Consider the following 10,912-nt stretch of genomic DNA (forward strand, 5'->3'; position numbering starts at 1 on the left):
TCATGCTAGCTTCATGCTAATCATACTAGCATCATGCTAGCTTCATGCTAACTTCATGCTAATCATGCTAGCTTCATGCTAGCTTCATGCTAATCATGCTAGCATCATGCTAGCTTCATGCTAATCATGCTAGCATCATGCTAGCTTCATGCTAATCATGCTAGCATCATGCTAGCTTCATGCTAATCATGCTAACATCATGCTAACTTCATGCTAATCATGCTAGCATCAAGCTAGCTTCATGCTAATCATGCTAGCATCATGCTAGCTTCATGCTAATCATGCTAGCATCATGCTAGCTTCATGCAAATCATGCTAGCATCATGCTAGCTTCATGCTAATCATGCTAGCATCATGCTAGCTTCATGCTAATCATGCTAGCATCATGCTAGCTTCATGCTAATCATGCTAGCATCATGCTAGCTTCATGCTAACATCATGCTAGCATCATACTAGCTTCATGCTAATCATGCTAGCTTCATGCTAATCATGCTAGCATCATGCTAGCTTCATGCTAATCATGCTAGCATCAAGCTAGCTTCATGCTTATCATGCTAGCTTCATGCTAATCATGCTAGCATCAAGCTAGCTTCATTCTAATCATGCTAGCATCATGCTAGCTTCATGCTAATCATGCTAACATCATGCTAGCTTCATGGTAAATCATGCTACCTTCATACTTAAACATACTAACAGCCAGATAGCCTACTAAACTAAACTTATGTCAAACCGTTTTAAACGTTCAGGCTACGCTTTCTCAAGCCAACATAAAGTTTGTCTTCAAACTTTACTATCTAGTTATTCTTTTTCTTCTGAGACTAAAATTTCTAACTCTAACTCGTCCTAGAGCTTTCAAGCTACAGCCATCAAACTTTGGACAGACTTTCGGTCTGATCTGACGAGGTGTGCTATATCTTTTCTAACTGATGGGACCTTCCGAATTCCTAAACGGGGCGCTGAAACACCCCAAAATTTCCATTGACTTAACATTGAGACAAACTTTGACGGGTCAAAGCTGCGAGTGAGAAACTTGTAGAAACTTGTGGCTTACCACATTTAAGGAGGCTGACAGGCTGTGTAAGAACATACCTCACAATGGGGTGTAAGCTGTACCCCTGGGGTGTAAGAGGCCCCCAAAATTTCCCATTGACTTATAATGGGGCAGGAAATATGCCCATAAAAGGGAAAAAAAGCGTCCCAGATGGAATATCTTCACTTTAGAGTGTCTTAGAGACATGGGGGTGGGCTCATTTTACTCAAGCATCCAATCAGTCTCTTAGGATCACCCCAGAGATATTAAGCCACGCCCCTAGCAACAATTTTGGGCACCCTAGCAACATCTCCCATAGACTACCATTATAAAAAGCCCAGATGGATATCTTTGCACCAGAGTGTCATAGAGACATAGGGGTGGGCTCATTTTACTCAGGCATCCAATCAGTCTCTTAGGATTCTTATTGAGGTATTAAGCCACGCCCCTAGCAACAAAATATGAAGACCCTAGCAACATAATAAACAAAGCCTTATATCTCTGGATCTGAACATCGTAGAGACACAGGGGTTGGACCGTTTTTCTTGTGGCTTGAAGTGTAATCATTATGGGATGCCAATTTTTTCCCTAGCAACCAAACTTAGTACCCTAGCAACGGAATAAACAAAGCCTTATATCTCCGCTTCAGAACATCATAGAGACACGGGGGTTGGACCGTTTTACTTGTGGCTTGAAGTGTGATCATTATGGGATGCCAATTTTCTCCCTAGCAACCAAACTTAGTACCCTAGCAACGGAATAAACAAAGCCTTATATCTCCGCATCAGAACATTGTAGAGACACGGGGGTTGGACCGTTTAACTTGTGGCTTGAAGGGTGATCATTATGGGATGCCAATTTTCTCCCTAGCAACCAAACTTAGTACCCTAGCAACGCAATAAATGTTAGCTTCATGCTAGCTTCTTGCTAATCATGCTAACATCATGCTAGCTTCATGCTAATCATGCTAACTTCATGCTAGCTTCATGCTAATCATGCTAACTTCATGCTAGCTTCATGCTAATCATGCTAACATCATGCTAGCTTCATGCTAATCATGCTAGCATCATGCTAGCTTCATGCTAATCATACTAGCATCATGCTAGCTTCATGCTAACTTCATGCTAATCATGCTAGCTTCATGCTAGCTTCATGCTAATCATGCTAGCATCATGCTAGCTTCATGCTAATCATGCTAGCATCATGCTAGCTTCATGCTAATCATGCTAGCATCATGCTAGCATCATGCTAATCATGCTAGCATCATGCTAACTTCATGCTAATCATGTTAGCATCAAGCTAGCTTCATGCTAATCATGCTAGCATCATGCTAGCTTCATGCTAATCATGCTAGCATCATGCTAGCTTCATGCAAATCATGCTAGCATCATGCTAGCTTCATGCTAATCATGCTAGCATCATGCTAGCTTCATGCTAATCATGCTAGCTTCATGCTAATCATGCTAACATCATGCTAGCATCATACTAGCTTCATGCTAATCATGCTAGCTTCATGCTAATCATGCTAGCATCATGCTAGCTTCATGCTAATCATGCTAGCATCATGCTAGCTTCATGCTTATCATGCTAGCTTCATGCTAATCATGCTAGCATCATGCTAGCTTCATGCTAATCATGCTAACATCATGCTAGCTTCATGGTAAATCATGCTACCTTCATACTTAAACATACTAACAGCCAGATAGCCTACTAAACTAAACTTATGTCAAACCGTTTTAAACGTTCAGGCTACGCTTTCTCAAGCCAACATAAAGTTTGTCTTCAAACTTTACTATCTTTATATTTTATTCTTACATCTGCACGTTTTTTCGGCACCTAACTCGTCCCGCACGGTTTGTCGCAGACTCATGAAAGAGGGCTCAAATCGACCGGCTTATTGAGGAGAGGTGTGCTATGACTTTTATAAGCGATCGGGTGCAGGATTTCCGAAAAGGGGGCGAAAAACCACCCGAAAAATCCCATTGACTTAACATTGAGCCCAACTTTGACGAGTCATAGCTCCGCTCGAGGATTTTGTAGAAACATGTGGGTTACAACATTTGAAGAGGGTGGTAGGCTCTGTAAGAACATGGATCACAATGGGGTGTAAGTTGTACCCCTGGGGTGTAAGAGGTGCCCAAAAGTGCCCCAATGAAAAGTCAATGGGGGAAAATCCCATAGACTTAACATTGCAAAAACTTTGACGGGTCATAGGTACGAGCGAGGATTTTGTAAAAACATGTGGGTTACATTATTTGAAGAGGGTGGTAGACTCTGTAAGAACATGGATCACAATGGGGTGTAAGTTGTACCCCTGGGGTGTAAGAGGCACCCGAATTTTCCCATTGACTTATAATGGGGCAGGAAACATGCCCATATAAGGGAATAAAAAAGTTCCAGATGGGATATCTTTGCTTTACATTGTCGTAAAGACAAGGGGGTGGGCTCATTTTACTCAGACATCCAATCAGTCTATCAGGATATTCCCAAAGCTTTTAAGCCACGCCCCTAGCAACCACTTTTGAGCACCCTAGCAACATAAAATTCAAACAGTTATATCTCTGCATCAGAACATCATAGAGACACGGGGGTTGGACCGTTTGACTCCTGACTCGGAGTGTAATCATTATGGGATGCCAATTTTTTCCCTAGCAACCAAATACAGTACCCTAGCAACAGAGTAAACAAAGCCTTATATCTCCGCACCAGAACATCGTAGAGACACGGGGGTTGGACCGTTTGACTCGTGACTCGGAGTGTAATCATTATGGGATGCCAATTTTTTCCCTAGCAACCAAATACAGTACCCTAGCAACAGAGTAAACAAAGCCTTATATCTCCGCATCAGAACATCGTAGAGACACGGGGGTTGGACCGTTTGACTAGTGACTCGGCGTGTAATCATTATGGGATGCAAATTTTTTCCCTAGCAACCAAATACAGTACCCTAGCAACAGAGTAAACAAAGACTTATATCTCAGCATCAGAACATCGTGGAGACACGGGGGTTGGGCCGTTTGACTCGTGACTCGGAGTGTAATTATTATGGGATGCCAATTTTTTCCCTAGCAACCAAATACAGTACCCTAGCAACAGATTAAACAAAGACTTATATCTCAGCATCAGAACATCGTGGAGACATGGGGGTTTGACCATTTGACTTGTGACTCGGAGTGTAATCACTAGTGGATGGCAATTTTCTCCCTAGCAACCAAATACACTACCCTAGCAACCGAATAAACAAAGCCTTATATCTCAGCATTAGAACATCGTAGAGACACGGGGGTTGGACCGTTTGACTCGTGACCCAGAGTGTAATCACTATTGGATGTCAAATTTTCCATAGCAACCAAATACAGTACCCTAGCAACCGAATAAACAAAGCCTTATATCTGCGCATCAGAACATCGTAGAGACACTGGGTTTGGATCGTTTTACTCGTGACTGGAAGTATAATCATATACTGTCCCCAGAAATTTGCCACGGCAAGCACCACTTCACATTTTCTTCAGGAAATGTACCTATCTAGTTATTATTATTCTTCTTTTTCTGGACACTTTTTCGGCGCGTAACTCGTCCCGCACGGTTTAACGTAGTCCCATGAAAGAGGGCTCAAATCGACCGGATTATTGAGGAGAGGTGTGCTATGACTTTTATAAGCGATCGGGTGCAGGATTTCTGAAAGGGGGGCAAAAAACCACCCGAAAAATCCCATTGACTTAACATTGCGCCCAACTTTGACGAGTCATAGCTCCGCTCGAGGATTTTATAGAAACATGTGGGTTACAACATTTGAAGAGGGTGGTAGGCTCTCTAAGAACATACATCATAATGGGGTGTAAGTTGTACCCCTGGGGTGTAAGAGGTGCCCAAAAATGCCTAATGAAAAGTCAATGGGGCAAAATCCCATAGACTTAACATTGCAAAAATTTTGACGGGTCATAGGTACGAGTGAGGATTCCTTAGAAACATGTGGGTTACTAAATTTGAAGAGGGTGGTAGGCTCTGTAAGAACATACATCACATTGGGGTGTAAGTTGTACCCCTGGGGTATAAGAGGCACCCGAAAATTCCCATTGACTTATAATGGGGCAGGAAACATGGACATATAAGGGAATAAAACAGTTCCAGATGGGATATCTTTGCTTTACAGTGTCGTAGAGATAAGTGGGTGGGCTCATTTTACTCGGGCATCCAATCAGTCTCTCAGGATCATCCCAGAGCTATTAAGCCACGCCCCTAGCAACAATTTTGGGCACCCTAGCAACATCTCCCATAGACTGCCATTATAAAATGCCCAGATGGATATCTTTGCACCACAGTGTCAAAGAGACATAGGGGTGGGCTCATTTTACTCAGGCATCCAATCAGTCTCTCAGGATCCTTACATAGGTATTAAGCCACGCCCCTAGCAACCACTTTTGAGCACCCTAGCAACATAAAATTCAAACAGTTATATCTCAGCATCAGAACATCGTAGAGACACGGGGGTTGGACCGTTTGACTCGTGACTCAGAGTGTAATCATTATGGGATGCCATTTTTTTCCCTAGCAACCAAATACAGTACCCTAGCAACAGAGTAAACAAAGCCTTATATCTCCGCATCAGAACATCGTAGAGACACAGGGGTTGGACCGTTTGACTCGTGACTCAGACTGTAATCATTATGGGATGCCAATTTTTTCCCTAGCAACCAAATAGAGTACCCTAGCAACAGAGTAAACAAAGCCTTATATCTCCGCATCAGAACATCGTAGGGACACGGGGGTTGGACCGTTTGACTCGTGACTCAGAGTGTAATCATTATGGGATGCCAATTTTTTCCCTAGCAACCAAATACAGTACCCTAGCAACAGAGTAAACAAAGCCTTATATCTCCGCATCAGAACATCGTAGAGACACAGGGGTTGGACCGTTTGACTCGTGACTCAGAGTGTAATCATTATGGGATGCCAATTTTTTCCCTAGCAACCAAATACAGTACCCTAGCAACAGAGTAAACAAAGCCTTATATCTCCGCATCAGAACATCGTAGGGACACGGGGGTTGGACCGTTTGACTCGTGACTCAGAGTGTAATCATTATGGGATGCCAATTTTTTCCCTAGCAACCAAATACAGTACCCTAGCAACAGAGTAAACAAAGCCTTATATCTCCGCATCAGAACATCGTAGAGACACGGGGGTTGGTCCGTTTGACTCGTGACTCAGAGTGTAATCATTATGGGATGCCATTTTTTTCCCTAGCAACCAAATACAGTACCCTAGCAACAGAGTAAACAAAGCCTTATATCTCCGCATCAGAACATCGTAGAGACACGGGGGTTGGACCGTTTGACTCGTGGCTCAGAGTGTAATCATTATGGGGTGCCATTTTTTCCCTAGCAACCAAATACAGTACCCTAGCAACAGAGTAAACAAAGCCTTATATCTCCGCATCAGAACATCGTAGAGACACGGGGGTTGGACCGTTTGACTCGTGACTCAGAGCGTAATCATTATGGGATGCCAATTTTTTCCCTAGCAACCAAATAGAGTACCCTAGCAACAGAGTAAACAAAGCCTTATATCTCCGCATCAGAACATCGTAGGGACACGGGGGTTGGACCGTTTGACTCGTGACTCAGAGTGTAATCATTATGGGGTGCCATTTTTTTCCCTAGCAACCAAATACAGTACCCTAGCAACAGAGTAAACAAAGCCTTATATCTCCGCATCAGAACATCGTAGAGACACGGGGGTTGGACCGTTTGACTCGTGGCTCAGAGTGTAATCATTATGGGGTGCCATTTTTTCCCTAGCAACCAAATACAGTACCCTAGCAACAGAGTAAACAAAGCCTTATATCTCCGCATCAGAACATCGTACAGACACGGGGGTTGGACCGTTTGACTCGTGACTCGGAGTGTAATCATTATGGGATGCCAATTTTTTCCCTAGCAACCAAATACAGTACCCTAGCAACAGAGTAAACAAAGCCTTATATCTCCACATCAGAACATCGTAGAGACACGGGGGTTGGACCGTTTGACTCGTGACTCAGAGTGTAATCATTATGGGATGCCATTTTTTTCCCTAGCAACCAAATACAGTACCCTAGCAACAGAGTAAACAAAGCCTTATATCTCCGCATCAGAACATCGTAGAGACACGGGGGTTGGACCGTTTGACTCGTGGCTCAGAGTGTAATCATTATGGGGTGCCATTTTTTCCCTAGCAACCAAATACAGTACCCTAGCAACAGAGTAAACAAAGCCTTATATCTCCGCATCAGAACATCGTACAGACACGGGGGTTGGACCGTTTGACTCGTGACTCGGAGTGTAATCATTATGGGATGCCAATTTTTTCCCTAGCAACCAAATACAGTACCCTAGCAACAGAGTAAACAAAGCCTTATATCTCCGCATCAGAACATCGTAGAGACACGGGGGTTGGACCGTTTGACTCGTGACTCAGGGTGTAATCATTATGGGATGCCAATTTTTTCCCTAGCAACCAAATAGAGTACCCTAGCAACAGAGTAAACAAAGCCTTATATCTCCGCATCAGAACATCGTAGGGACACGGGGGTTGGACCGTTTGACTCGTGACTCAGAGTGTAATCATTATGGGATGCCAATTTTTTCCCTAGCAACCAAATACAGTACCCTAGCAACAGAGTAAACAAAGCCTTATATCTCCGCATCAGAACATCGTAGAGACACAGGGGTTGGACCGTTTGACTCGTGGCTCAGAGTGTAATCATTATGGGGTGCCATTTTTTCCCTAGCAACCAAATACAGTATCCTAGCAACAGAGTAAACAAAGCCTTATATCTCCGCATCAGAACATCGTACAGACACGGGGGTTGGACCGTTTGACTCGTGACTCGGAGTGTAATCATTATGGGATGCCAATTTTTTCCCTAGCAACCAAATACAGTACCCTAGCAACAGAGTAAACAAAGCCTTATATCTCCGCATCAGAACATCGTAGAGACACGGGGGTTGGACCGTTTGACTCGTGACTCAGAGTGTAATCATTATGGGATGCCAATTTTTTCCCTAGCAACCAAATAGAGTACCCTAGCAACAGAGTAAACAAAGCCTTATATCTCCGCATCAGAACATCGTAGGGACACGGGGGTTGGACCGTTTGACTCGTGACTCAGAGTGTAATCATTATGGGATGCCAATTTTTTCCCTAGCAACCAAATACAGTACCCTAGCAACAGAGTAAACAAAGCCTTATATCTCCGCATCAGAACATCGTAGAGACACAGGGGTTGGACCGTTTGACTCGTGGCTCAGAGTGTAATCATTATGGGGTGCCATTTTTTCCCTAGCAACCAAATACAGTACCCTAGCAACAGAGTAAACAAAGCCTTATATCTCCGCATCAGAACATCGTACAGACACGGGGGTTGGACCGTTTGACTCCTGACTCGGAGTGTAATCATTATGGGATGCCATTTTTTTCCCTAGCAACCAAATACAGTACCCTAGCAACAGAGTAAACAAAGCCTTATATCTCCGCATCAGAACATCGTACAGACACGGGGGTTGGACCGTTTGACTCGTGACTCGGGGTGTAATCATTATGGGATGCCAATTTTTTCCCTAGCAACCAAATACAGTACCCTAGCAACAGAGTAAACAAAGCCTTTTATCTCCGCATCAGAACATCGTAGAGACACGGGGGTTGGACCGTTTTACTTTTGGGTTGGAGTATAATCATATATTGTCCCAAGAATTTTGCCACGGCAAGCACCACTCACATTTTCTTCAGGAAATGTACCTATCTAGTTATTATTCTTCTTATATCTGGACACTTTTTCGGCACCTAACTCGTCTCGCACGCTTTGTCGTAGACCCATAAATTAGGGCTCAAATCGACCGGCTTATTGAGGAGAGGTGTGCTATGACTTTTATAAGCGATCGGGTGCAGGATTTCCGAAAGGGGGGCGAAAAACCACCCAAAAAATCCCATTGACTTAACATTGCGCCCAACTTTGACGAGTCATAGCTCCGCTCGAGGATTTTGTAGAAACATGTGGGTTACAACATTTGAAGAGGGTGGTAGGCTCTGTAAGAACATGGATCACAATGGGGTGTAAGTTGTACCCCTGGGGTGTAAGAGGTGCCCAAAAGTGCCCCATTGACTTATAATGGGGCAGGAAACATGCCCATATAAGGAAATAAAAAAGTTCCAGCTGGGATATCTTCGCTTTACAATGTCCTACAGACAAGTGGGTGGGCTCATTTCACTCCGGCATCCAATCAGTCTCTCAGGATCATCTAAGAGCTATTAAGCCACGCCCCTAGCAACAATTTTGGCCACCCTAGCAACATCTCCCATAGACTGCCATTATAAAATGCCCAGATGGATATCTTTGCACCAGAGTGTCATAGAGACATGGGGGTGGGCTCATTTTACTCAGGCATCCAATCAGTTTCTCAGGATCCTTAAAGACTTACTAAGCCACGCCCCTAGCAACCACTTTTCAGCACCCTAGCAACATAAAATTCAAACAGTTATTTCTCAGCATCCGAACATCGTAGAGACACGGGGGTTGGACCGTTTGACTCGTGACTTAGAGTGTAATCATTATGGGTTGCCAATTTTTTCCCTAGCAACCAAATACAGTACCCTAGCAACAGAGTAAACAAAGCCTTATATCTCCGCATCAGAACATCGTAGAGACATGGGGGTTGGACCGTTTGACTCGTGACTCAGAGTGTAATCATTATGGGATGCCAATTTTTCCCTAGCAACCAAATACAGTACCCTAGCAACAGAGTAAACAAAGCCTTATATCTCAGCATCAGAACATCGTAGAGACACGGGGGTTGGACCGTTTGACTCGTGACTCAGACTGTAATCATTATGGGATGCCAATTTTTTCCCTAGCAACCAAATACAGTACCCTAGCAACAGAGTAAACAAAGCCTTATATCTCCGCATCAGAACATCGTAGAGACATGGGGGTTGGACCGTTTGACTCGTGACTCAGAGTGTAATCATTATGGGATGCCAATTTTTCCCCTAGCAACCAAATACAGTACCCTAGCAACAGAGTAAACAAAGCCTTATATCTCCACATCAGAACATCGTAGAGACACGGGGGTTGGACCGTATGACTCGTGACTCAGAGTGTAATCATTATGGGATGCCAAATTTTTCCCTAGCAACCAAATACAGTACCCTAGCAACCGGATAAACACAGCCTTATATCTCCACATCAGAACATCGTACAGACACGGGAGTTGGATCGTTTAACTTTTGGCTTGGAGTATAATCATATATGGTCCCCAGAATTTTGCCACGGCAAGCACCACTCACATTTTCTTCAGGAAATGTACCTATCTAGTTATTATTATTATATCTTATTCTTATGTCTGCACACTTTTTCGGCGCGTAACTCGTCCCGCGCGGTTTGTGGTAGACACACGAAAGAGGGCTCAAATTGACCGGTTTATTGAGGAGAGGTGTGCTATGACTTTTATAAGCGATAGGGTGCAGGATTTCCGAAAGGGGGGCGAAAAACCACCCGAAAAATCCCATTGACTTAACATTGCGCCAAACTTTGACGGGTCATAGCTCCGCTCAGGGATTTTGTAGAAACATGTGGGTTACATTATTTGAAGAGGGTGGTAGGCTCTGTAAGAACATACATCACATTGGGGTGTAAGTTGTACCCCTGGGGTGTAAGAGGCACCCAAAAGTGCCCCATTGACTTATAATGGGGCAGGAAACATGCCCATATAAGGAAATAAAAAAGTTCCAGCTGGGATATCTTCGCTTTACAATGTCCTACAGACAAGTGGGTGGGCTCATTTCACTCCGGCATCCAATCAGTCTCTCAGGATCATCTAAGAGCTATTAAGCCACGCCCCTAGC

The sequence above is a fragment of the Paramisgurnus dabryanus genome, chromosome 4 (genome assembly GCF_030506205.2).
Source record: "Paramisgurnus dabryanus chromosome 4, PD_genome_1.1, whole genome shotgun sequence".
Lineage (NCBI taxonomy): Eukaryota > Metazoa > Chordata > Actinopteri > Cypriniformes > Cobitidae > Paramisgurnus > Paramisgurnus dabryanus.